This window comes from Pteropus medius, unplaced genomic scaffold (assembly GCF_902729225.1).
Source record: "Pteropus medius unplaced genomic scaffold, Ma_sr-lr_union100, whole genome shotgun sequence".
NCBI classification, from domain to species: Eukaryota; Metazoa; Chordata; class Mammalia; order Chiroptera; family Pteropodidae; genus Pteropus; species Pteropus medius.
Window position 1 is genome coordinate 39,470,950 of NW_024344378.1, and position 27,894 is coordinate 39,498,843.

At 33.6% G+C, this 27,894-nt stretch overlaps 1 protein-coding gene and 1 pseudogene across 3 annotated transcripts in view; both read right to left on the bottom strand.

Moving 5' to 3' along the window:
* JMJD1C (jumonji domain containing 1C) overlaps nt 1–27,894 on the bottom strand; it is a 305,718-nt gene that overhangs the window by 218,075 nt on the left and 59,749 nt on the right. The window lies entirely within an intron of this gene.
* LOC120610086 (uncharacterized) lies at nt 913–1,031 on the bottom strand (annotated as a pseudogene).

Sequence of the window (27,894 nt, forward strand, 5' to 3'; positions counted from 1 at the left end):
CACAATATTCATACTTTTAAAAAACAATTATAAAATCCTATTTGGATTTTAATCTAAAATTATGTTTATGTTCAGAAGGCATATATACAAAACTCTACCTTCTATTTGGTAAAAATACATAACCTATTTTTTAATTTCACATTCCAAAAAAGTACTGTATGTCCAAATGAAAATTTAAGGATAATTTGAATATGTACAGATATGATTTTTTAAGTATGAAAACTATAATGTGTGAATTAATTTAGTGAGAGTGATTCATTTTGCAACTAAAATTGTCATAGGAACATTCAGATTTTTCTAAGTTCATAGAGATTGATGTCATCTATCTAAAAATTTTTTTTGACCCAAATCATCTTGAATACATTCCATACTCTAAAACTCTGGGAACCTGATAAATTATTTAAACAAGTAATGAAACACAACAGGTTACAAAAGGATTATAGTTAAATATTACACGAAGCCTTTTCATTCAATGTACATATGTAGATGAGGTACTATTTTATTGGGTCTTCTATTTTTTAAGAGAAAAATAGTAAAGCTAAATTTAAAAGTTAACTTTTTAGGTATGGTACGTTTCCTTTCCAAGTGCCACCCCTATGTGCTAAATACTGGAACTTCTGCCAAATTTTTGATAAATATTGTAGCAATCAAGTGATAATATAAAAGTGTGCCATTTTACATAAGCCTACCAATTATGAACAATTTTAAATCTTACACTAAATCAATTTGCTACAAGATCTTCAAGAAATTAGTGAGCAAAATTTAAGTAATCAAGTAACTATGCAAAGCTTTTTTTTTTAACTATTCATTCATTCATTCATTCTTTAGGCAAGGCAACCCTTGATTGACTTTACAAACTGCAAGGACCTTGTCAAGTTTACAATCAGTTTTTTTGTTTTGTTTTGTTTTTAACACCTACAACACCTGGTCTTCCTAGGTGGTCTCCCATTCAAGTACTAACCAGGCCCAACTCTGCTTAGCTTCCGAGATCAGACAAGATCGGGCTTGTTCAGGGTAGCATGGCCATACTGCAAAGCTTTTTTTTAAAAAGCTTAATGTCAACATTTTCTTGTAACATAGGAATTGTCATTTAAAAATATGTTAAAGCTACTTGGAAATGAATAGATCATAAAATCCTATCTGTGATTATGCCATATACTAAGCAACTTCCATCATATTATACATGTAAATTATTTCTTTCCAAACAATGAAGAATTGAGAATTTACTTCTAATGAGACTATTGTTAAGAAAAGTTAGGTCCTAAACAATCCAATACTTTTCAAAACAGCTGAAAGAAGCCAGGTGTTGACAAGCAAGAACCCCACCATTTTCCTGTGTAATACAGACAAGTTTTTATCTTTCAATTAAGAAAAGAGCTACCATAAGACCCAGCAATCCCTCTTCTGGCTTTGTATCGAAAATTTTCAAAACACTTACTCATAAAGATATATGTACCCTTCTGTTATTACAGTATTATTTATAACAGCCAAGACAAGAGAAGTACTCATGTATCCTTTGACAAATGATTGGATAAAGATATGGTACATATATAGAATGAAGTACGACTCAGCCATAAAAAACATGAAATATTGCCATTTGCTACAACATGGATAGATTTTGAGATCATGCTAAATGAAATAAGTCACATGGGAAAGGACAAAAACCACATGATTCACTCATACATGGGATTAAAAAAATAAAAAAAAAGCAAATTACTTTGAGTTTTGATCTTTTCCTGGGCTTAGTGATATGCAGTTCCATACTCTTTCATGCTTGGCAGCGACAGAATGTAGCAGCTCCCTTCCGGCCACGTGATCACGAGGGTAAACCACCAACAGTGTAGTCATTGTGTTAGATGATTTTGCCCAATAGGCGAATGTAAGTGTTTTGAGCATGTTTAAGGTAAGCTAAGCTATTATGTTCAGTAGGCATTTTCGACTTCTGGCATTTTAAATTTACAATGACAGTCAAGGAACACTTGTAATCAAAATACCATACAGGAGTTTCTAGTTCCTGTATAATTCATATCACCATCACCATCCCTGTGACAATTAAAAATCTAGATACAGTATATTTTAAGTTTGATTTTTTTAAAGCTAAGGGCTAACAAGAAAGGAATTATTGAGCCAAGAACCTGAAGAGATTTTTTTTAGAAAGCTTGAGATAAACAAACACTATCAGCTATTTTGCCCTTGATGTTGAAAGGTCAATCAATATTCTTACTTGATGGTCTCCCCAGGCTAATTCTAAGAAAGTTCAAATCTGGGGCCCAACAAAAGTAAGGACTGCAAACCCCACTAATTGGTTAAGACTCTGAAAGGCTATATCCTAGAAGAGTGGTCCCCAACTTTTTGGCACCAGGGATCGGTGCTCGTATGAGAATCTAATGCCTGAGGATCTGAGGTGGAGCTGAGGCAGTGATGCTAGCGCTGGGGAGTAGCTGCAAATACAAATGAAGCTTTGTTGGCTCACCCACCACTCACCTCTTGCTGAGCGGCCCAGTTCCTAACAGGCTACTTACAGATATCAGGCAGCGATCCAGGGCCTGGGGACTCCTGTTCTAGAAGCAAGTGTGACTCAGAATTAAATCACCTATTTTATGGCCTGAAGCCCAGCTCTGAGTAACCAAGGTGGCTCAGAAAAATCTCAAATCACACTTAGAATTATAGTTAACCGTACTACTCCTGTCACCAGACATCTGGATGAATCAAATACAAATCCTCTACGAAAAAAGAATACTATTCTAGGCTTTTAAGTTATTCTACAACTAATTTTTCAAATAAAGAGCCCAGCATGCAAAGATAACCAAGCGCATAAGATAAGTTAACATTAAGAAAAATGAGTGGAATCAACAAACAAAAATTATTTACAAGAATTCCTGTAAAACCAAATGCCAATAAATGTACAACATATCAAAATTTGCAGAATACAGCTAAAGAACTACTAAGAGGAAAATTTAAAGGTTTAAATGCATATATTAAAAAATAAAAGGCTAGGACATAATGAGCTAAGAATCTACCTCAAGAAATTAGAAACAGAACCTGCAAAATAGACAAATTCTATGAAAGTAGAAGGAAAATAAAGATGAGAGTAGAAATTAATAAAGTACAAACATGTCATAAAGAAGACTGACAAAACTAAAACACATTTTTTAAAAGATTAGTGAAACTGATAAACCTCTGGTGAGACCAACGGGGAAAAAAGGTAGACACCCACCCACCAACTGCAAGCACAAAGCAAAGGTCATATGAGGACCAGCGAGAAGGCATACATCTGCAATCTAAGAAGAAAGCCTATACTAGAAACCAACCCTAATGGCATCTTGTTCATGGACTTCTAGCCTCTGGAACCATGAGAAAATATATTCCTGTTGTTTATACCATCAGTCTGTCTATGGTGTTTTGTTATGGCAACCTTCACAGATCAATATAATTATGTTCCACATTTTAAAAAATTCTAAAAATAGGTGACAAGTGTCAAAATAAAAAATGCAATGAAATTTTGGAGATCACAGAGGAGGAAGAAGCTCTTTTATAAAAATGTTTTACAACAAATTTTAGTATTTAAAAAGAATGAACACTTGCTAATTGCCCATACTAATATAACGACTGATAGATTTATTTTACCCTTCTCACACTATTCTTGCAACAGTTCCTCTATCTGGAAGATCTTTTCAATTCTAAAGTCCATGCATTTTTTTCCAGGTGACCTAATCAAATAAGATTAAATGTTGTACCCGACTCCCAAACCACAGAGTGAGTAGTTAAGACAATGATATGCCTCCTAAATGTGATTACCATTAAAAGAAATAGGTGGAATCTGGGAATGTAACTGAAGTCATGGTCATAGATAATAGTCAAAGGGAGAATATAAAATTTTGATATTTCATACAAAAGTGGGGGCAGTTTAATGAAAAGGTATTCATGTTCATTTTTTTACTAATAAGATATGTACAAGACAAATTTTATCATTTTAGCCATTTCAAAGTGTACAATCCAGTGCCAGTAGTTACTTTCACACTGGTGTGCAACCATCATTACTATCTGTTTTCAAAACTTCATCATAACAAACCATAACTCTTTATTAATTAAGCAATAACTTCCATTCTCCTCTCCTCTCAGGACCTAGCAACTTCTAATGCACTTTTTGTTTCTATAAATTTGCCTATTCTAAATATGTCATATAATTGTCTGGCTTATTTCACTTAGCATAGTATTTTAAGGTTCATCCATGCTATATAGCATGTATGAGAATGTCATTACTCTCATGGCTGAATAAATATTTCATTACATGTATATACCACATTTTATTTATTCATCCATCTTTTTTTTTGACATTTAGGTTGTTTCTGCCTTACAGCTATTGTGAATAATGCTGTAATGAAGACTGGCATATCAGTATCTGTTTAAGTCTGAGCATTCAATTATTTGGGTTATATACCCTAGGAGTGGAACTGCTGAGTCATAAGGTAATTCTATTGTTTAGCTTTTTGAGGAACTACCAGTTTGCCACAGTGGCTACACCATTTTACATTCCCCCCAACAATGTATGATGGTTCCCATTTTTCCACATCTTTGCCAACACTTGTTATTTTCTTTTCTTGTACCTGTTGTTTTCTGTTGTTTAAAAAGTTAGACATTCTAATGAGTGTGAAGTGGCAGTGCAACAAATTTACAACAAATTTTAGTATTTAAAAAGAATGAACACTTGCTAATTGCCCATACTAATATAACGATGGTTTTGATTTATATCTCCCTAGTGGCTAAAGATATTGAGACTTTTTTCATGTGCTTATTGACTATTACTATACATTCTTTGGAGAAATGTCTAGTCAAGGCTTTTGTATACTTTTAAATTGGGCTGTTTGTCTTCTATGAGTGAGCTTCAGGAATTCTTTATATATTCTGGATACTAAACCATTATCAGATATATGATCATGTACATTTTTGAAATGAATAACATTTCTTCATATAAAACAACTTTTATATGAAAACAATGTCATTTTAAAGTGGTTTACTCAAATATCTCTAAGTTACTGAGATAATAGAAAATATACATTGGTCTCTGCCCCTGGTTCCTGGCACAGGGCTCTGAAACCCTTGAAATTCTGTAAATGATAAAAACATGAGGAGCATCTCCTGCTCTAGTATTTATCTTTGATCCTGTCCCTGACACAAAGCTCCTAATACCCTGTAAGTTTCTAAATGATAAGAGCACTAGGAGCATTTTTTTGTTCTATTGAGCTGACTCTGAGTGGGATGCTGGAGGATCCTGGATGGCGGCTAGGGAACAGAAAGAGCAAGCCATGATTAGAAGCTTGGAATTTTCAGCCCCACCCCTCATTTCCAAATAAGGGAGAGGGGCTAGAAATGGAGTTAATAATTGATCGTGCCTATGTGAAGAAACCTACATCCCCCTAGTACAGGGTTCAAAGAGCTTCCAGGCTGGCAAACACATCCACACCAGAGGGTGATGCACCTCAATTCCATGGGGTCAGAAGCTCCTGCGCTCAGGACCTTCCCAGACCTCGCCTTATACATCTTTTCATCAGACTGTTCACCTGTATCCTATATCATATCCTTTAATAAACTGGTAAATGTAAGTGAATGTTTCCCTGAGTTCTGTGAACTGCTCTAGCAAATTAATTGAACTGAAGGAGGGGAGGGGGTGAAGAGAAGTTGTGAATGACCTGGGGACAAACTACTTGTGACTGGCATTTGAAGTATAGTAGAGAGTACTCTTATGGGACTAACTCCAGGTAGACAGTGTTATAATTGAGTTAAATTGTAGAACATTCAGCTGGTGTCAGAGAATTTCTTCACGTAGAAGGAAAAATTTCCACACATTTGGTGACCAAAAGTGTCATAAAGTAAAGGAGATGCACAGGAAATAAACACAGTAAGAACTGGCTTTTTCTCTACACAGGAAGGAAAAATTTGAGTTTTTCCTTTACAGTTACATAAAAACTATTATCTTGAATTATCTAGAGCTATCATTTCAGAGCTGAAAAATCACAATAGCAAAGTTATTAGGGTTTCTTAAGAAAAAACAATGGTTTGTTATATATGTACTCTGCAAATACATGCCCCTCAAATGAAATTTATGCTTTATGAGTGTTTTTAAATTGGATAGATATCCAAAGGCCAAGGACACAGCCCTGCTGAATGTCAAGCTTTATGACATAAGTCCGAATGGGGTGAAATAAAACTCATAAGTTTATAAATTTTAAGACATTCTTGTAAGGCAATATTTTTCTACACTGTTTTTCTGTTTTTCTTTATTTTTCAGTAAGAGTATAAGGATGTAACACGAAATGCATTTAAGAGCTTCTTAAACATAAGAATATAATACTACACATTAGGCACAAAAAGACAATGAAATCATTCCCAATACACAAATATTAGCTACAGATTACTAAACTTAAAAATAAAATCTCAATTCACAAGAAAAAAAATTAAAAGGTTATATAATGTTAATGTTTTTTTTCTTTTTCCCACTAGTTTTAAAGCCTTATTCTGAGAATTTAAGAAAAAATTTTTTCCAAAAAATAAAAACATTAGAAATTAACAATGTATGGCTTTATCCCCAATTCTGAACTGGCACAGTCTTAAAAAAGTTATGCTTTATTATCCAATACATAACTACAAATCTGAGGTATTTTAATATGCCCTTTGTTTCTATTCGTCTTCTGAAAGTACAGAGATTTAAAAATAACTTTAAAACATCAAGGTTAAAAATAAGCAACATGCTTAATAATACAGTTTACTATGTATATGAGTAACACCAGCCACATATGAAATAGTATTTCTCATTGATAAGTTTTTAAAACATATTAAGAGAGCTTGCCAACTGCTTAACAAACAGATTTTTAAAGGAACTCATACTCGGGAGGAAAAAATGATAAAAAGTCACCTTGAAAACATTAAAACATTTTTTTCATAATAAAGAAACTATCACTTATTGGGGGCAATCTCCATATGCAAATGTATATTTTTTACCTACTAAAAATATTCCTCTGTAACTATGATTTCAATAATTACAAAATTCTAGTAGAGCAACAAAAATTTTATTTCCTAATCTGCATTACTATTGATAAAATGTTCAACTAAATAAATGACACAAATAATTTCATATAGATTGCAAAAGACTAATTTATTACAAAGTATTCTCTGGTCATCAAAAAGAACAATGTATCACATGTCAAAGAAATCAACTGAATATTTTTAAAGTTCTAGTCTTTAAAATTCCTAATGAAGTAAGAACTAAATTTTTCCTCTACAAAGGCAAGGTTTTGGAATAGACCAGAAACTTTCAATGGCTGTTAAGTAGAGACTCCTGTTGAAATGAAACAATTCTCTACTTAAAGTTACAACTGGTCATGATTATCTCAGTTACTCTGGAAACAAAACATGAAAGGAAATTAAAAGCAATCAAGAGAAGAGAAAAGGAAACGGAGGGCAAGAAGCTAAAACTCAAAAACGTGCATTGTTGACTACCATACATCTTAAAACTTTCCTTTATCTTTGGCTCTTATCTAAGTACTTCGAAAACAGTAATTATTATATTCTCCATATTTGAACTTCAGAATCTAAGAGGAAGAAAGAATCTTTATTAGTCAGGATAGGCTAGGTTATGAAGCTGTAATAAACAACTGCAAAACCTCTGTAGCTTGAAATAAAATTTACTTCTTGTTCATTCCCTGGAGGATGCTGTTCATCTTTCTTATTTAGGGGCTCTAGAACAAGCATCATCTCAAAATGTTACCAGTCATGACCCAAGGATTAGAAAAAATACACTTGGTTTCTTTCATGCATCATCTCAACATGTTACCAGTTATGACCCAAGGATAGGAAAAAATATACTTGTTTTCTTTCATACATCAATTTTTCTCACAACTCATTCACTGCCAGAATGTCACACAGCCCCAAGTAACACAAGAAGACAAGGGCATACAATGTTGTTATGTGCCTAGAACAATGAGAACAAAAAATATTTGGTGAGCCATATTAATAATCGACACAGAGGCTTTCTGTTCCGAGACAAAATTTAAAGCTGCATGCCAGGAAATCGTTGTGAGCTAGGGTCTTGTTCTAGAGTGTCCACCAGTTGAGAAAGTGGCACCCTGGAATCACAAATTAGTATGATTACACAACACAATTACAAGGAAAAAACCACAAAAGAGAATATCTTTCTTGATCACGGTGACTCTTTCTTTATTATTATAGCATTTTATTACTAAATTAAAAATATCATCTATGACTCTAGGATTTCCAGTGACTGTTTCAACGGGATTCAAATTCACTCATTCTCAATTTCCTCTCAGTGAGGCCATGCATACATTCAACAAACATATTTAGAGCTCCTATTGAGAGTTACTTGCTAATCGTTAAAAATAAACAAATAAACAACATCCTACCTCAGGACTAAAAAACCTCATCCCACTCCTAAATATCCAGATTCAATACTAAGAATACAAATCATGTTTCTTGATATACAACTACTTCCGAAGTTGGTTTTAAAAGAAATAAGTTGTGGTCCCAAGACAATTCAATGCGCAAAATAGTCTTCAACAAAACAGAGCTGGGACAAATGGATTTCCCTATACAAAAAAAAAATGCAGTCAGATTTTTACCTCACACCATATACAAAAATTAACTTAAATGAATAAGTCAGAGATCTAAATGAAAGACATAAAAAACTATAAAAATTCTTAGAAGAAAAAGGAGAAAATCTTTATGACCTCAGATTAGTCAATGGTTTGTTATATGTGACACCAAAAAGCCCAACCTAAGAAAAAATAAACTGGACTTCATCAAAACTAAAAACTTTTATATTTCAAAGGATACGATCAACAAAGTGAAAAGGTAACAAAATAGGAGAAAGTATTTGCGAACCATAATCTGGTTAAAAATATGTGTACTAATAACATGCTACGACATGAGTAAATCTTGAGAACATTATTCTAAATGAAAGAAAACAGATACAAAGGCCACATTATATGGTTTTGTGTATATGAAATGTTCAGAATAGACAGATTCATACAGACAGAAAGTAGATAAGTGGTTGCCAGGGGCTCGGGATGAGGAAGAGATAGGAGAGAATGGGAAGCAGCTGCTAACAGGTATGAGGTTTCTTTGGCAGGCCGATTAAAGTGTTCTAAAATTAGATCATGCTCATGATTACACAACTCTGTGATACATTAAGAACACCTGAATTGTGCACGGTAAAAGAGTGAATTTTATGTGTATGGTATCTCAATAAAACTATTATTTCTTTTAAAGAGTGGTTCTACCCTGACTTTGAAAATATGATAAGGGCATAAAGCCTCTATTAGTCAAATGATAACAAAACCAATGTGCATAGTGAGGAAAAGCAAACAAATTCAGAAATTATATACTTTAAAATCGAGTATATATATTGGCTTGTGAAAGAAAAAAATGACAGAACATGAATCACAAAAGATTATGGTCAGGTAAATTATATATTGATTTACAAATATACATCTCATTCAAAAAGACCAAATTAATTATTGAAGAAGAGAATTAAAAAAGCAGGAACAGGGGTAAGATTAATGAACTGAAATACCTAAGAATGACATATTATAGTTTATGGTTTCAGAAGTGGCACCATTATGAAAAATAAGAAGGTACAACCTATGGTTGTAAGAGGATCCTGAAATATGGTGGTTTCTGAGGCATGAACTTCAAGTTGTATATCCAATATCAATCTAAACTTGCTTGCTTACCAAAATAATACTGATTTTGTTAGAGCCAATAATAACCTATCCTAAATTTCCCAGCCTTTTGGCAGATAGCAATGTGAAACAGTTCTGGAAAATAAGATGCAGGTGTGTAGGATTTGAAGCGACCTGAGATGATGTTTCTTAGAAAGATCCTTAGGGCAAACTCAAATGATATGAGCCTTTCTGCCCTTTTCTGCTTTCCTTTCCTTCCTGTTTTAGAGCTGAACTGAGGGAGGCAAAAGGATCAGCTGTGTTGTACTGACTGTGAAGGAAAGATCAAGGGAATAATCCTATTATCCTTAAGTGTCTACTTCTAGGCTTGTTTTTCTGACAAGAAAAACTGAAAACTAAGTACCTATTTTAACCACTTTTATCTGAAACTCTGACTAAATGAAGCAAACTCAATCTCTAAGATTGCCTCTAAACTCTCCGAAAATAGGAGACATCTACACATCCCCAAAACCTAGGATAAAAATTGGCATTAAGCCAAATAGAAAAAGTTGACAATCACATTATCACTTTTATGTGGAATATAAACCTAAAAGCAACAAATGAGCGGGACAAACAAACAGACTCATGGACATGAACTACAGACGACTAGTGGTTACCAGAGGATTATAGAGTAGTGGTTACTAGTGGGGTGGGAGGGGAGGAGGAGGTAGACAGGGTAAGGGGTCAATTATAGGGGGGTCGGGGGGGAGGGAGAAGTGGGTAAAGGGGACCAAATATATGGTAGCTGAAAGAAACTGGGCTTTGGGTGGTAAACACACAACAGAATATACAGATGTCAAATGATAATGTACACCTGAAAATTATATAATTGTATTAACCAATGTTACCCCAATAAACTTAAAAAGAAAAAAAAAAAGAATTGGCAATGAAGGGAAACAAATTATGAGATAAAAGGTACAAAAACTTTAAAAGATCAGATGCGAGTTTGGCTTGAAGCTAGCTACAGCTTTCAGAACTTTAAAAAACTAAATACCAAAAGAGAAATACTCAGGCTCTGAAGATCTAGGGGGGAAAAAAGGTCTTCTTAAAATGCTATAAAACATCTCTTAAGCTAACTTTCATGAAAATCTTAAGGCTAACTACATGCATTTCTCACACCATGAAATTTGACTAAGAAAAGACGATACTTTCATTAATTCACCAGACTCCTTTTTATCAACCAACTACAGGTTACAAATACAATAAAAATAATTTACTTTTCTACATAAGGACCTTAATAGAGAACTTCATGGAAGTTAGGTACATGGAAGCTGAAAAGCAGAAGTGATGGTCTGACTTTAACAGAAGGTATAACTACTAATTCAAAATTGATATTTAACAAAACAAAACATTTCTATAACCCACTATTTTGCAACTTCATGGCTAATATCTATTGGGTACTTACTATGTAAATTTAATAAAAAATCTTAATTTTAATGACAAAAATCTAAAAATGTAATGAGCTGATTTTTGCTTCTGGCCAAGATGAATTAACAGTGTCACATATATCATCCTGCCTGAGACTAATAAAAATCCAGAAAAAATATAGTTAAAACAATAATTTTCAAGACAATGAACATAAACAATAAAAGATATAGAATTCTGAGAAATGGGACACAAAATAGGTAAACTTTCTGATTATAACGGCTTACTGACTAAAGAAAATTTATACACCATCATGCAAAGTAGGAGAAAACCACATAGAGGACAGGAATAAACTGAGGAGATAAAGCTAAGCGTCCAGGGAGGCCATGCTATAAAAGTCACAGGACACAATACCAGAGAAGAAAAACCTACTGAAAGAGAAAGATCTGGCTGAAGTGACTACCTGGGTATTTGAAGGGCCAAAGTCCTTCCCACCACCCCTTCATTTTTCTGCTTTTCTTTTTTGGGAGCTAGACATTAAAGACTAGGAAATTCAAAAACATCTACTTATAAGAGAAAATTAGAAAGTAACTGCTCGTGCACAGAGAAAGGCGCAGACTCAGATAAAACTGTTAGAAAACCTTAAGTTTACACTTCTGGCTGATCTCTAACACAGAAAACACAAAAATAATAAAAACAACAACATAAAACAGCAAACACTGGGGATGGGAGAGAATCTGGAAAGTATTGATTGAAATGTCGGTTTCCAAGAAAAACATACACACACACACACAAAAACAGAAAGTATGGCCTGTTTGAAGGAAAAAAACACACAAATCAACAGAAATTGTCCCCCTAAAAAATACCTGATGGCAGATATACAAGACAAAGACTTTACTTTTAATTTTTTTTTCAGTTACAGTTGACATTCAATATTATATTAGTTTTAAGTATACAGTATAACAGTTAGACATTTATATAACTTACAAATGATCCCTCTGATAAGCAAGAAAAAGACTTTAAAACGACCTTTTTAAAATGCTCAAATAACAAAACAAACAAAAAAGACTTACGAACAAATTTTAAGTATTAATGAAGAGAGATAAACCCTAAAACGAAAAAATTCTGGAACTGAAAAGTACAATACTCAAATAAAAAACAAACCAGAATGATTAAAAGGCAGAAATAAATAAGTAGAAGGAAAATCAGTGAACCTGAAGATAGAACAATGTAAATTATTAGTCCAAAGAACAGCAAAAGACTGAAGTGAACAGAGCACCTAAGGGAGCTAGCTGTGGGATACAAACGGAGAGACTAATATACATATTGTGGGAGTCCCAGAAGGAGTGGGGAGAAGGAGAGGAAGGAAGGGAAGGAAGAAGGAGAATGAGGAAGATCATTAAAACAATGGCTCAGTGAATTAAGACTCCGAGACCCTCGGCTGGCGGGCTCCAATCGCTCCATCAGATGCTATGGATCCTCCGAATTATCAATGGATTCCAAAAGCTCCTCGCTGGTGGATCAAGTATAATCATCTCAATGCTCGCTAAAAGCAAGGGAAAAATTAAGACATTCCCAGAAAAAAGCTGAGGAAGTTCGTTACCACTAGACATGCCCTGCAATAAATGCTCAAGGGAGTACTAAAATGTAAAATGAAAGGACACTAGACAGTAATTCGAAGCTGAAAAGAAATAAACATCTTGATAAATGTAAATCCATGGGTAATTATAAAAGGTAGAGTTACTATATCAATGTCTATTACTCCATTTTTGTTTTCCACATTTAAGGACTGATAGATTTTTTAAAACGATTAGTCTAAAAGCTATTATTGTAACACTGGTTCATAATTCCATATTCAGTTTCCTACATTATCTAAAAGACTAATAATGCATTTAAAAGAATTATTAGTTTATGTTTTGGGGTACACATTGTATAAAGATGTAATTTTGGGGGCATCAACAACCAAAAGGGGCAGGAAAGGAACTGAAAAGCAGCAGAGATTCTGTATGTTATAGAAATCGTGGTGGTATAAATTCAAATTAAAGTGTTATAACTTTAGGATGTTTAATGTAATCCCCTTGACAATCACACACACAAAAAATAGCTATAGAATATACACAAAAGGAAATGAGAAATTACTTTAATCATTTCACTACAAAATACCAAATAAGCATAAAAGATGACAGTAATACAGGAAAAGATGGACAAAATAAAAAGTATAAGACATATACAAAGCAAATAACAAATTATTCCATATCAGTAATTATTTAAATATAAATGGATTACTCTCCCCAATCAAAAGACACAGAATGGCAGAATGGAGAAAAATCACATAATATAACTATATGCTGTCTACAAGAGGCTCACTTTAGATCCAAAGACACAAAGATTTAAAGTGAAAGGTTAGGAAAAGACATTCCATGTAAATAGTAACTGTAGGGGAGCCAAGGATGGCTATACTTCTATTAGACAAAATAGACTTTAAACAAACAAACAAAAAAGTCACAAGAGTCAAAAAACAGTATATATTAATAAAAGCTCCAATAAAAACATAACAGTTATGAACATTTATACACCTAATGACAGATGATAAAAACACATGAATCAAAAACTGACAGAACTGGAGAGAAATAGGTAGTTCTACAATTGTTGGGGTTCTTCAATACCACACTCGCAATAATGGATAAAACAAAGAGAAGATAAGTAAGGAAATAGAGGACTTAAAAAACACAATAAACCAATTAGATCTAACAGATAAATACAGAACAGTCTTCCCAACAACAGTTTATACATTCTTCTCAAGTGTACATGGGATATTTTCTAGGCTGTATTATATATTAGGTCTCAAAAAGTCTTAATAGATTTTAAAAGATAGATATCACGCAAAGTATCTACAACGGCAACAAGGGGTTGAAGTTAGAAATCAATAAGAAGGAAATCTCAAAAATTCACAAAATTGTGGAAATTAAAAAAATATACTTTTGTAGCTATCATAGTTTACATTAAAACACAAAGAAATCTCGAATCAACAACCTAACTTTAAAGGAAGTAGAAAAAGAACAAACTAAACTCAAAACTTTCGGTAGGAATCAAATCATAAAGATCAGAGCAGAGAGAAAAGAGAATATAAAAACAACAGATAAAAATCAGTGAACCTGGAAAGTGGATCTTCAAAAGGTCAACAAAATTAACAAACCTTTAGCTAGATGGACCAAGAAAAAAAAAAGAAGATTCAAATTACTAAAATCAGAAATAAAAGTGGGATACTATTACTGATTCTACAGAAATAAAAAGGATGATGAGAGTACTATGAACAATTATACTCCAACGAATTGGATAAATCAGATAAAATGGACAAATTCACAGGAACACAAACTTACCAGGCCTAAATCAAGAAATATAAAAAATCTGAATATACCTACGAGGAGATTAAATCAATAATCAAAAACTCTCAACAAAGAAAAGCCCTGGACATGATGGCTTCACTGGTGAATTCTACCAAATATTTAAAGAACTAATACCAATTCTTCTCAAACTTTTACTGAGTCAGCAGTATCCAGATGCCAAGCCAGACAAAGAAACAAGAAAAACAAACAATAACAAAAAACCTACAGACCAATATCCCTTAAAAACACTGTTGCAAAAGTCCTCAACAAATTACTAGCATACCAAAGGACCATACATCAAGTGAAATTTATTCTTGAGAATGGAAGGACAGTTCAACATACGAAAACTGATTAATGTAATATATCCACGTTAACAGAATAAAAGGGAAAAAACCACATGATCACCTTAACTGATGCAGAAAGAGTACTTGGCAAAATTCAACACCTTTAATAACTAAAAAAACACTCAATAAACTAGGAATAGAAGCAAACCACCTCAACATAATAAAAGCCATATATAAAAAAACTCACAGTTAATATACTCAATGGTGAAAGACTGAAAGCTTTTCCTCTAAGATCAGAAACAGGCACAGATGCCCACTTTTACCACTTCTATTCAACATAGCCCTGGAAATCTAGCCAGAGTAATTACAGAAGAAAAATAAATAAAAGGCATCCAGATTGGGGGGCGGGGAGTAAAATTATCTGTTTGCAGCTGATATAATCTTGTATGTAGAAAACCCTGAAGATTTTACACACACACACACACTAATAAATAAATTCAGCAAAGGAGAAAATACAGAAATAATTCCATTTACAATAGCATCAAAAATAATACGATTCTTAGGAATTAACCAAAGAGGTAAAAGATACACAATGAAAACTACAAAATATTGCTGAAAAAAAGAAATAAGTGGATACACATACCATGTTCATGGCTGAAAGACTTATTAAGATATCAATACTCCTCAAAGTGATCTACAAATTTAATGCAATTCCTATCAAAATCCCAATGATGATGTTTTCCAGAAATAGAAAAATAATCCTAAATTCATATGGAATCTCAAGGGATCCCCAATAGCAAAAACAATCTTGAGGAGAGGGACAAAAAGTTGAAGGACTCCTACTTCTTGATTGCAAAACTTACTACAGAGCTACAATTATCAATACAGTGTGGTGCTGGCATAAAGTCAAACATATAGACAAATAGGTTAGAATAGAGAGTTCAGAAATAAAGCCTCACATATATGGTAAAATAATTTTTTGACAATCATGTCAAGAACATTTCTTAAAGAGGCAGTCTTTTTTACAAATGGTGCTGGGTAACAGGGTATTCACATGCAAAAGAATGAAATTGACCCTTAACACCCATATACAAGTACTAACTCAAAATGGATCAAAACCCTTAAATGTCAGATGTAAAACAATGAAACTCTTAGAAGACATATAAGAAAAGTATCACATCACAACACTGGATTTGGCAATGGTTTCTTGGATATGACACTAAAGGCACAGGTAATCAAAAAAAAAAATAGACAAACTGTACTGCATAAAAATTTTAAAATTTTGTTCATGAAAAGATACTATCAACAGAGTAAAAAGGCAACTCAAGAAATAGAAGAAAATGTATGCAGATCACTTATAAAATATTAAAATCTAGAATATAGCAAATTCCTAAAACTTAACCAAAAAACATGATTTAAAATGGGCAAAGGACTTAAATAGACATTTCTCCAAAACATATATAAATAGGCAATTATCAAATGAGCATAAAAAATGCTCAACATCACTAATTATTAGGGAAATGCCAATTAAAACCACAAGAAGATACTACATCATACCTATTAGAATGGCTAATATCAAATACAGTAGTCCTCCTTTATCCATGGGAGATATGTCCAAGACTCCTGAGTAAGATGCTTGAATAGTACTGAACTATATACATATATTTTTTCTATATGTAGATACCAAAAATAAAGTTATTTATAAATTGTGTACAGTAAGAGATCAATAACTAGTAAAATAATTGTACCAATATACCATAATAAAAATTATGTGAATAACTTTTCTCAAAATGCCTTATTTCGTACCCTATTCACCCTTCTTTAAGTGATGTTATGAGATGATAAACTAAATGCCTACTTGATGAGATGAAGTGAGGAGAATGGAATAGGCATTGTGACATAACGTTAGGCTACTGATCTTTTGGCACAAAGAAGCACTTTACAGCTTCTCTGGCATATATGAATTGCCAGTATCACTACTCTTACACTTTGGGGCCATTATTAAGTAAAATAAGAGTTACTTGAACAAAAGCACTGCGGTAACTGAGATAGACAATCTGATGACTGAGATAGCTGCTAAATGCCTAATGGGTGGGTAGTATACACAGGTGGGCAGGTGGTGATACGGCATCGATATGCTGAACAAAGGACGATTCGTGTTCTGCGCAAAACAGAGGACGGCATGAAATTTCATCATGCTACACAGAATGGTACACAATTTATAATTTATAAATTGTTTATTTACAGAATTTTAAGCAGTCAAAGATGACTTCAAGGGACCTGAGCTGGGAACATGGAGCTGCTATTGACTGGATAGTGAAAACTCAGAGCCAAGCAAGTTTAGGGGGGTAGCATCAAGGGGTCAGTTTTAAGTCTGAGATCCCCATTACACATCCAAATGTAAACAATGAATAGCTGTTTCATTATGAGCCTGGGGTTTAGGGGAAAGGTCCAAACTAGGATATCAATGTGAGAATCACTAGCACATAGATGGTACCTAAGGGGAGAGGAATACATTTTGATGACCAAGGACAAGAGTGTTGATATAAAAGAGGTCCAAGCCTTAATGGGTTGAGCCCTTAACGGGTTATAGAAATGAGGAAAATCAATAAAGGAGACTTAAAGGAAAGGTGAGAGAGGTAGAAGGAAAAATCACGTGAGCACAATATCCTACAAGCAAAGTGAACAAAATATTTGAAAGAAGAGAGGATGATTAACCATATTAAATGCTGCTGATGTCAAGTAAGGTAAGGACTAAGAAATGGCATTTGATTTTAAAAGGAACAGGTCATTTATAAACTTGATCACAACAGTTTCTCTAGAGTAATGGGAGCAAAAACCTGGTAGAGCGAGTTCAAGAGATAACAGGAGTCAAGAAACAGGACAGTTTGGATAACATCAAACATTTTATATACCAATGATTAAAAGATGTAACAGAGACCACTTTCTTTACAATGTAGGAATTCCAACTTCCTTCAAATCACCAGGAAATTCCTTCCTTTGCTACACAATTTTTCTATTATTATCATCGTTATATTTATACTTCAGGTTATTATAAGGGAGTGGTATAATTCTGGGGACAAAATATTAATAAGCATTTTATAAACTGAGAAACACAAGAAAAAATCAATTTTAAATACAAATAAATCTGCCCAAGAGACTAAAAGGAGGAGGGAGCACTCTAAATGTAAATGGCCGCATTCTTAACAGGCAAGTTTCTCAAGCCTGACCTTATACAGAGCCTTCCATAGAGCATAGCAAATCACAAAAGCACTCAAAGGTTTATAGCTTCCCTGACATCATCTCAGTTCTTCCCCATGTTCCCACATAACTTCTACAAGCTTCTCAGAAACCTCTTTTCCACCAGAGTGAAAAACAGCCTATAGAGTCTGGAAGACTTTGAAATAGAGAAGAAAAAAGCCTAATATTATAGGGTACAAAAAGTAGTGGATTTAGACATCCTTCCCACTTTTTTTCCTGTGATCAAATTCAACATATTTCCAAACTCTTTCATTTCCTTTTGCACAACTAAGTGAGCAGTCAAATTTCAATGAGGCTATTATACATTTTCCTTCTAAATTTCAGGGTACTCTAACCTTAACATAGGTCATAATATTCCACATTATTTAAAAAGACAGAAATAATAAAGGTAATAACTTATAAACTGAAGAGATTAAATCTTATTTTCTACAGCTCTGTGGCATTAATATTGCAACTAAAAAGAATCAGCAATATAAGTGCACTCTCCATTTAATCCTGATATGTCAGATATGAAGGAAAAGTGGAAAGGAAAAAACAAACTTATTGTTCTAGTAACAACAGAAAAAAGATCACTTGGAAGATATTAAAAGTTTGGGATTTTTAAATGTGTCCAGTGATTGTTAATTTTGTCAAAGTCAAAACTGTTTAAAAAAAAAAAACAAACAAAAAACCCTCCTTGGAACAAGGTCTAAATAAACGTTTTGTCAAAATCTGGATTATTTCTTTTCTGTCTTATATAAAAAAATGATTTAAAAAAAAAAGACTAGACAATAAATTAGTACCTAATGCACCTATGATACTGTCACCCTTTTGCGTTTTTGGAATTTAGTAAAACTATATATTTTCCTTCATACATTTTAAAATTTCACAAGTAACTGTCTCAGTTAAGAATCCAGAAAGCTTAATCAGTTATTAAAATGGATACATTCTGCTCTATCTCCTAAACTCTACCAAGGTTCAAAATATTAAAACCTGAAGAAAATACATGAAAAAATAGTGTACTACATAAGCACAGTTTCCTAGTCTTCAAGTTTTAACATTCAAAATACAGTCTTTGAGAAATAAAAACAACAATTCTCTAAAATGTAACATAGGTGAGAAATCAATTGAGAATGGAGTCTACTGCAGAGGAGATGAAAAAGAAACCTACAGAAAGTCTATATATATATACCATCCTTAACAGAGTGTAATTTTATGACAAATACAACACTTAGAAAATGTAGTGCTTAAAAGGAATTGATACCTTAGGAGATAATTTAAATACACTTTAAAATTTAAAGGATTCTGATATGTATTTCTTTTTATATAGTGAATAATCACCACCAAAATATCTGTATTTTTATATTTTCGAATATAGAAATTTGGATTATAATTTTACTTAAAGATAACTGCTACATCTAAAAGTAAAGCTCTATAAAATAAATTTATATTACCACTGATTACAATTACAAAACAAAAGGCACGAAATGGAAATAACATTTTTAAGAGCCTATTGAAAAATCCAGGCAAGATTTAAGATGTTAGTAACATCATTTCACTTTTTCTTGTATGACACTTTGCTTACATGTAACCTCTACTTTACTGTAACTTTCTTAAGTCCATTAATGAAAAGAGCTAGGAATTATATGAGCTGAAAATATACAAAGGAGAAAAGAAAGGGGACATTATTTTTAGTCTAACAGTTGCATTTGGGAAAACAAATCAGTAATTTTTAAAGGTACGTATTAATGATTCAGGGCATGTCTATATATATTTAAAAATCAAAATATACAGTATTTTAGAATAAACCTAACAAAAAAAGACCAACATGAATAAAATCACTGCAGAACTATTTAAAAAAAAAAAAAACCCTGAAAACATGGAGGGATTTTCTGTTATTTAAAGTGCAGAATCAAAAATGGGAAGGGATTAATTCTTCCCAAATTTGTCTATAAACTGTATATAATTCTACCAGGATATTTGTGGGAGAAGGAAAAATGACAATGTTTTAAATAAAAAATTATTTTAAAAATTATACAAATAAGTGGGATTTATACTTGGATTACAAGGATAGTTTGACAGAAAAATCAATAGAATATGCCATATTAAATGAATAAGAGAGGGGAAAAAACATATGATCATCTCAATTGATACAGAAAAAGCATCTGACAAAAATTGATATCCTTTCCCAATAAAAACACACAACAAACTAGGACTAGAAAAAAAAAACTACCTCAACATCATAAAAGCCATATATGAAAATTCCAAACCTAACACCAGACACAATGGCAAAAGAATGCAAACTTTTCATCTAAGATCAAGAAGACACAATGCTTGCTTTTACAACTTCTATAAAATAGGGTTTGAACATTCTAGATAGAAAATTAGACAAGGAAAAAAATCCAAATTGGAGAGAAGAAAGATGATTTCTTTTTGCAGACAACAGGATCTTGTATGCAGAAAACTCTAAAATTTTCAGACTCAGAAAAAAACTGTTAGATTAAATAAATTCAGTAAAGTTGCGGGGTACACAATCAAAATGTTTTAAAAAGTTGCATTTCTAAACACTAACAATGAGCAATCTGAAAAGAAAATTAAAGAAACAATTCCATTTATAAAAGCATCAAAAAGAATAACATATTTAGCAATCAACTTAACCAAAGAGGCAAAAAATGTGTATACTGAAAACAAGTTGATGAAAAAATTTAAAGACAAATAAATGGAAAGACATTCTGTGTTCATGGACTGGAAAACATTCTACCCAAGTGGATTCTACCAAAAGAAGTCAATACAATCTATAGCAAAAGCTCAATGATAATTTTTGCAAAAATAGAAAAATCAATCCTAAAATTCATATAAAATCTCAAGGAAACCTAAACAGCCAAAACGATCTTCAAAAAGAAGAGCAAAGTTGGAAGAATCACACTTCCTGATTTCAAACTTACTCATATGTAAAGCAACCAAAATAGTATGGTACCAGAATACAGACACAGAGAGACCAATGGAATCGAATACAGAACTCAAAAATAAATCCTCTATCTTGCCAAGGGGGTCAAGAACATTCAATGAAAAAAGGAAAGTGTTTTCAATAAATGGTGCTAAGGGAAACTGGCTACTCACATGCAAAGAATGAAGTTAAATCCTTATCTTACACTGTATACAAAAATCAACTCGAGAGAGTTCTGGCCAAGATGGCAGAGTAGGTAAACCCTGTGTCTGCCTCCTCTCATGACCACATCAAAATTACAACTAAACCACAGAACAACCATAATTGGTAGTCACCTGAAGTCTAGCTGAACAGAAGTCCTACAACTGGGGACATAGAGAAGGCCACCTTAAGACCAGTGGGGGGTGATGATGTGGCATGGTCTGGTCCCCACGCCCATCTGTGGCAGTTGAGAAATAGGAGAGATATCTTGGCTGCAAAGGTGCCCCCAGAGAAGCAAGAGGTCTCGGTCCCACACCAGGCTCCCCAGCGCCGGGGCAGCCACTCGAAATGTGCCAGGAACATACAAGGAGGAACTGGGTTGTATGGATTCAGGAGAGGACTGGAGGGGCAGTTTTCTCTCAGACAGCACTTCTGGCAGAATCTATGGTCTCTTTGTTGAGCCCTCCCACTCCCGGCATACAGAGGCAGGCAGCTGCCATAGCTGAGTCTCCAACAACCTGGCTAAAACTGGTGGCCTCTTCCTGGTGATTCCCTAAGACCCTGCTAGGCCCAAATTGCGAGCCCACTCAAGCCACCTCCAGTGGCTTTTTCATACAAATGGCCTGTCTTGGCTAACGCTGCAAACTTTCCTAAAATTGCTCAAGGTTCACAAAACCCAAACAAGCAATATCTGGCCTTGGCGTACCCTGTACCTCTTACTGAGCAACCCCAGGCCTGGCATTAGTGGTAGCCAGCCTCAGTTTCTGATTTGGCCTGTCAAGGCACCTTTAAGCCCAGCATAGACGGTAGCTATCTGTAGATTAAATGGTAACTGGCCAGGTGGCCCCGGTGGCTGGCTTCTGACTAAGGAAGAGCACCACCAAGGGCTGCATCCAAGGAAGACACACCCAAAGGGCACCAGAGCCCTGCTAAAGCAAATCCCGCTCCATAGGGGCAGCCCTCTTACACAACAGCTCCTCCACTGTAGTCAATGGCAAGTCCTCACAATTAATCAACCCCAGGGTCAATCACTCCCACTGATACACAAATAGCAAAAAGGCTCAACTATAACAGGAGGGCACACACAACCCATACAAGGGACATAACAGGAGCACCTGGCTTAGGTGACCAGGGAAATTGCGCCACAGAGCCCAAGAGAACACCTACTACGAAAGGCCACTCAACTAAGACGAAGAGACATAGGAGCCCTACCTAATACACAAAAACAGACATGAGGAGGCAGCCAAAATGGAAGGCAAACAAACACGTCCCAAATGAAAGAACAGAACAAATATCTAGACAATTAACTAAACAAAAAACAAGCACTCTACCAGATGCAGAGTTCAAAATACTGGTTATTCAATGAAAGGCTATTCAATGAACTTAGGGAAAGAGTAGATGAAATCACTGAGAACTTTAACGAAGAGATAGAAAACATAAAAAAGAACCAGTCAGAAATGAAGACTATAATAACTGAAATGAAAAATACATTAGAGAGAATCAACAACAGATGAGATGAAGCAGATGACTGAACCAGTGTTTTAGAATATAAGGTAGCAGAAAACACCCAATCAGAACAGCAACAAGGAAAAAGAATCCCCTAAAATGAGGACAGTTTTAGGGACCTCTGAGACATGAAGCACACCAACATTCATATCAGAAGGGTACAAAAAGAGAGAGAGCAAGGAATTGAAAATCTATTTGAGGAAATAATGACAGAAAACTGCCCTAACCTGCTGAAGGAAAGAGACACAACGCCAAGAAGCTCAGAGTCCCCAAACAAATGAACCCAAAGAGGCTCACACCAAGACACAACATAATTAAAATACCGAAGGTTAAAGACAAAGAGAAAATCTTAAGAGCGACAAGAGAAAAGCAATTAGTTACCTACAAGGGAAGTCTCATAAGACTATCAGATGATTTCTCAACAGAAACTTTGCAGGCCAGAAGGGATTAGCACAAAATATTAAAAATGATGAAAAGCAAGAGCTTACAACCAAGATTACTCTATCCAGCAAAGCTATCATTTAGAATCAAATGACAGATAAAGACAACAGAGAGCTAAAAGAGTTCATCAATACCAAACCAGTATTACAAGAAATGTTAGGAGGATTTCTTTAAGAAGAAAAAGAGGAAAAAGAAAAGAAAAAGAAAGAAAGAAAGAAAAATATAAATAATAAGATGGCAATAACTACATATTTATCAATACTTACTTTGAATGTAAATGGATTAAATGTTCTAATCAAAAGATATGGATGAGAAAACAAGACCCTCACACATGCTGCCTACAAGTCTCACTTCAGATCAAAAGACACACATGATGTAAAAAAGTAAAGGGATGGAAAAAGATACTTTCATAAATGGAAACAACAACAACAAAAGCTAGGGCAGCAATACTTTTACAAAACAGAGTTTAAAACAAAGGCTATACAAGAGACAAATAAGCATCCAGTAATCCTGTTTATCCGAACAAACCCAAAACACTAATTTGAAGGGATATGTGAATCCACATGTTCACTGCAGCATTCATTATTTACAGTAGCAAATATATGGCAGAAACCTGGGTGTCCATCAATGGATGAATGGTTAAAGAAGAGGTGGCACACATATACAATAGACTATTCCTCAGCCATTAAAAAAGGAATGGGGTCTTGCCAACTACAATAACATGGATAGACATGGAGGGTATTGTGCTGACTGGAGTAAGAAAAAGACAGATGCCATATGATTTCACTTACATGTAAAATCTAAAGAGCAAAACAAACAAAACAGAAACCAACTTATGGATACCGAGAACATTTTGATGGTTGACAGATGATAGGGGAGTTGGGCAGTGAGTGAAAAAGGAGAAAGAATTAAGAAATACAAATTGGTAATTACAAAAGTCATGGGGATGTCAAATATAGCATAAGGGATGTGGTTAATAATAAGTCGATAATATTGTACCATGTATGGTGTCAGATAGGTACTAGATTTATCAGGGTGATCACTTCATAAGTTATATAAATGTCTAATCACTACATTGTACACCTGAAACTAATACAATATTTCATAAAAACTGTAAAAATATTATTTAAAAAAATAAACTCAAAAGATATCAAAGAACTAAATGCAAAAGTTAAAACTACAAAAGAAAACATACAATACAAAAGCTGGTCCTAGGTTTGGCGATAAATTCTTGGATATGACACTAGAAGCACAGACAAAAAGAAAAAAGAAAAACTGAACTGCATCAACATTAAAAATTCTTGTGTACCAAAAGACACTAACAAGACAGTGAAAAAGCAAACCACAGAATGAGAGAAATTACAAACTGTCTATCTGATAAAGGATTATATCCAGAATATATAAAAAACTAAACAACAAAAATCAACCTAATTTTAAAATAGGCGAAGGACCTGAATGAACATTTCTTCGACGATATACAAATGTCCAATAGGTACATGAAAAGATGCTCAACGTCATTAATTATTAGGAAAATGCCAATCAAAACCACAATAATATAACAATTCACAGCCATTAAGATAGCTATTTTGAAAACACACACACACACACACACACACACACACACACACACACATACACACACCCAAGAAAATATCAAGTGTTGGCTAGGATGTGGAGAAATTGGAACTCATGTGTATTGCTGATGGGTATATAAAATGATGGCAGCCACTGAAGAAAACTGTATGATGGTTCCTCAGAAAACTAAACAGAATTACCATATGATCTAGCAATTCTACTTGTGGACAGATATACCCAAGAGAACTGAAAGTACAAACCTGAAAAGATATTTGTACACCAATGTTCAAAGCAGCATTATTCATAATAGCCAAAAAGTAGAACAAGTTGTCAAGTGTCCAATAACGGATGAACACATAAACAAAATGTGGTATGTGCATGCAAGAGAATATTATTCAGTTATAAAAATGAATTTATGATCCTTGGATGAACCTTAAATAACATTACACTAAATTAAATAAGCCAGACACTAAAGGACAACTATTGTATGACTCCACTGACATGAAATATGGGCAAATTCAGAGACAGAAAGTAGATTAGAAGTGATCGGGGGCTAGGGTAAGGGGGAATGGAGAGTTATTAGTAAGTACAGAGTTTCTTTTTGGGATAACTTCTGCTGATAGGTAGTGGTAACAGTTGCATAAGAATGTGAATGTTCTCAATACCACTACACTACTCTTAAAAATGGTTAAAATGGTAAATCCTCTGTAATGTATATTTTGTAACAAAAAAAAAGTTTTTAAAAATCTAAATGCAATAATGTCCAACACATTTTTGAAAATGAAAAGTAAAAAACCGGTTTGGCTTAACAATTATTAAGATTCTATAAAATGCAACTAAAACACTCTGGTCCCGTGTTACAAGAAACAGATAAATGAAATATAGCAGAAAGTCCGTATTTATCAAAATACAGCAAAAGATAAGACATTTCATATCAGTGTGGGGCAGTGAATGTTTAAAATATAATTTAGGGTTAAGAGGATTCCTTAGGCAAGACACAAAGGAAAAAACTTACTAACCCTATTAATGATTACCGAAGACATGAGGAGAAATGTAGTATGAACATTTAAAAACAGCAAAAGACTAGGAAAAACTTGTATCACATATTTAAAAAAGAAAAATCTTAAACATAAAGAGAGCCTATAGATCAGTAAAAAATTGAATCACAAAATGGGCCAAAATATGAACAGCCTATTTACATTTTTAAAAAAATAAAGGCTGATAAGTATATGAAACTCAAAAAACATAAATGCAAATTAAAGCAAAGTACCATTTTTTGGACAATCAGGCAAAGATTATGACTGACAACATCCAATACTGATAAGGATGTGAGAAAGCTGATGTTCTTATAAATGGCAGGTAAAAGCGTAAACAGGTACATCTCTGTGGAAATCAGTCTGTTGCTTCATCTACTAAATTTAATTATGTGCATGGACCAGGCCCTTTCATCTACCTTTAGAAATATTCATAAAGCTGGTAAACAAGTATTATGCTGTTTCTTTCACTCAACCACTCCCTAGATATTATCGCACATTTCTCGATCTGATAGTAAAATCTGGCCCTAATTTTCAAATTATTTTTCTTATTGTTTCTCCAATACAAACCCTCTGTGAAGCCAACTGGTTTGCTTTTCCTCATTCTATTCTCCCTACCCAAAGCATTTTACCCCTCTTCTCATATTCTAACTGCCAGTCACTCTCAGGGACTCAAAATGTTCTATTTTCTCAATAAACATATCCTTCAAATCTGTATTGCTCACTTCTGTGAATCCATACAGGTATCACTCCTTATTATTCATTAAGCATTTATGACAATATTTTACATTTGATTAAAGTTGTACACCTTAACAACATACAAGTCTTAAACAGTGCCTGGCGTATACTAGGTTCTCAAATATTTACTAAATAAAAGCATTTCAGTATTTATTCATTCAATATTCACTGAAATGATAGTATATTTATTGATTATACTATCTCATTCACACAACCACTTTGTGGATGGTCAAGGCAAGTATCTATTACTCTAAAACTTCTATTCATTACTCTTTTACAGCTAGTTCTAATATGATTGCATATTTAGCCATTTATCAATTTCAGCTTTCTATATTTTAAGTCACATCACAGGTGCTTATAAAATTAAAATTATTGTATCTTCTTGCTGAATAAATTCTTTTATCATAAGCCCTGTTTATCTCAAATAATGCTTCTCGCCTTAAACAGTAATTTTAACATAGCCACATCAACTATCTTTAATTAGCATTGCATGGAATTCTTTCCTCTCTTTAAATCCACTTTTAAGTATTCTGATGTTTTAGATGGATTTGTTGTAAACAGCAAATAGGTATGTTATTTGGGTTTTCTCCTTCAGCTTTGATAACCTGCCTCTTAATAGAAGCATTTAGTCAGTTTACATTTAAGTAATTACTGATATATTTGAGTTTAAATTGTATCATTTTGTTTTGTCTCACCTATGTTATGTTGTTTCTTTATCTCTCCTTCCTTGCCTTCCTTTAAATTTTTATTATTCCAGTTTTTCCTTCTACTAGCCTAGATGTTACACTGTATATTCTTTTAATGGCTGTTCTAGAATAGCAGTGTCCAACAGAAATTTCTGCAATGATTGAAAGATCTGTGCTGTCTAAAACCATAGCCACTAGCTATATGTGGCAACTGAGAAGTTGAAATGTGGTTAGCGAAAATGAAGAACTGCTTTTTAATTTTACTAAATTTTAATTAATTGAAATTGCCACATGAAGCTAGTGGCCATGATGTTAATTAAAACTCCCACAGCTCTAAAATTTCCCACATTTTAGATTTCGCTGACTGCATCCTCATGATCTACTTTAACATGCTCTTCTACCCTTATATGTCCTGCAAACAGAAGCTTGATTATATTCAAGATCAATAATTTTTAGTAAAAATACTTCACTGGCTAGGCTGTGTACTTCCAAATATACTTATTAGGAGACTCGTAATGTGTGCTTGTTTTCCTTTTAGTGATGCTCAGATGGATTACATATGAATGGGAGAAATGAGACTATGTATGCTTGCTCCTATCTTTGTAAAGAATCTCTAGAAAGACACTTGAATTACTAAAAGTGGTTATTTAAAAAGTGGCAAAGTAAACTGGGCTGATGAGAGCAGTGGTGAGAGTGAAATTCTGGATATAACTTTTATGTTGCCTTGGTACCTAAAAGAAACAATTTACAATAAAAT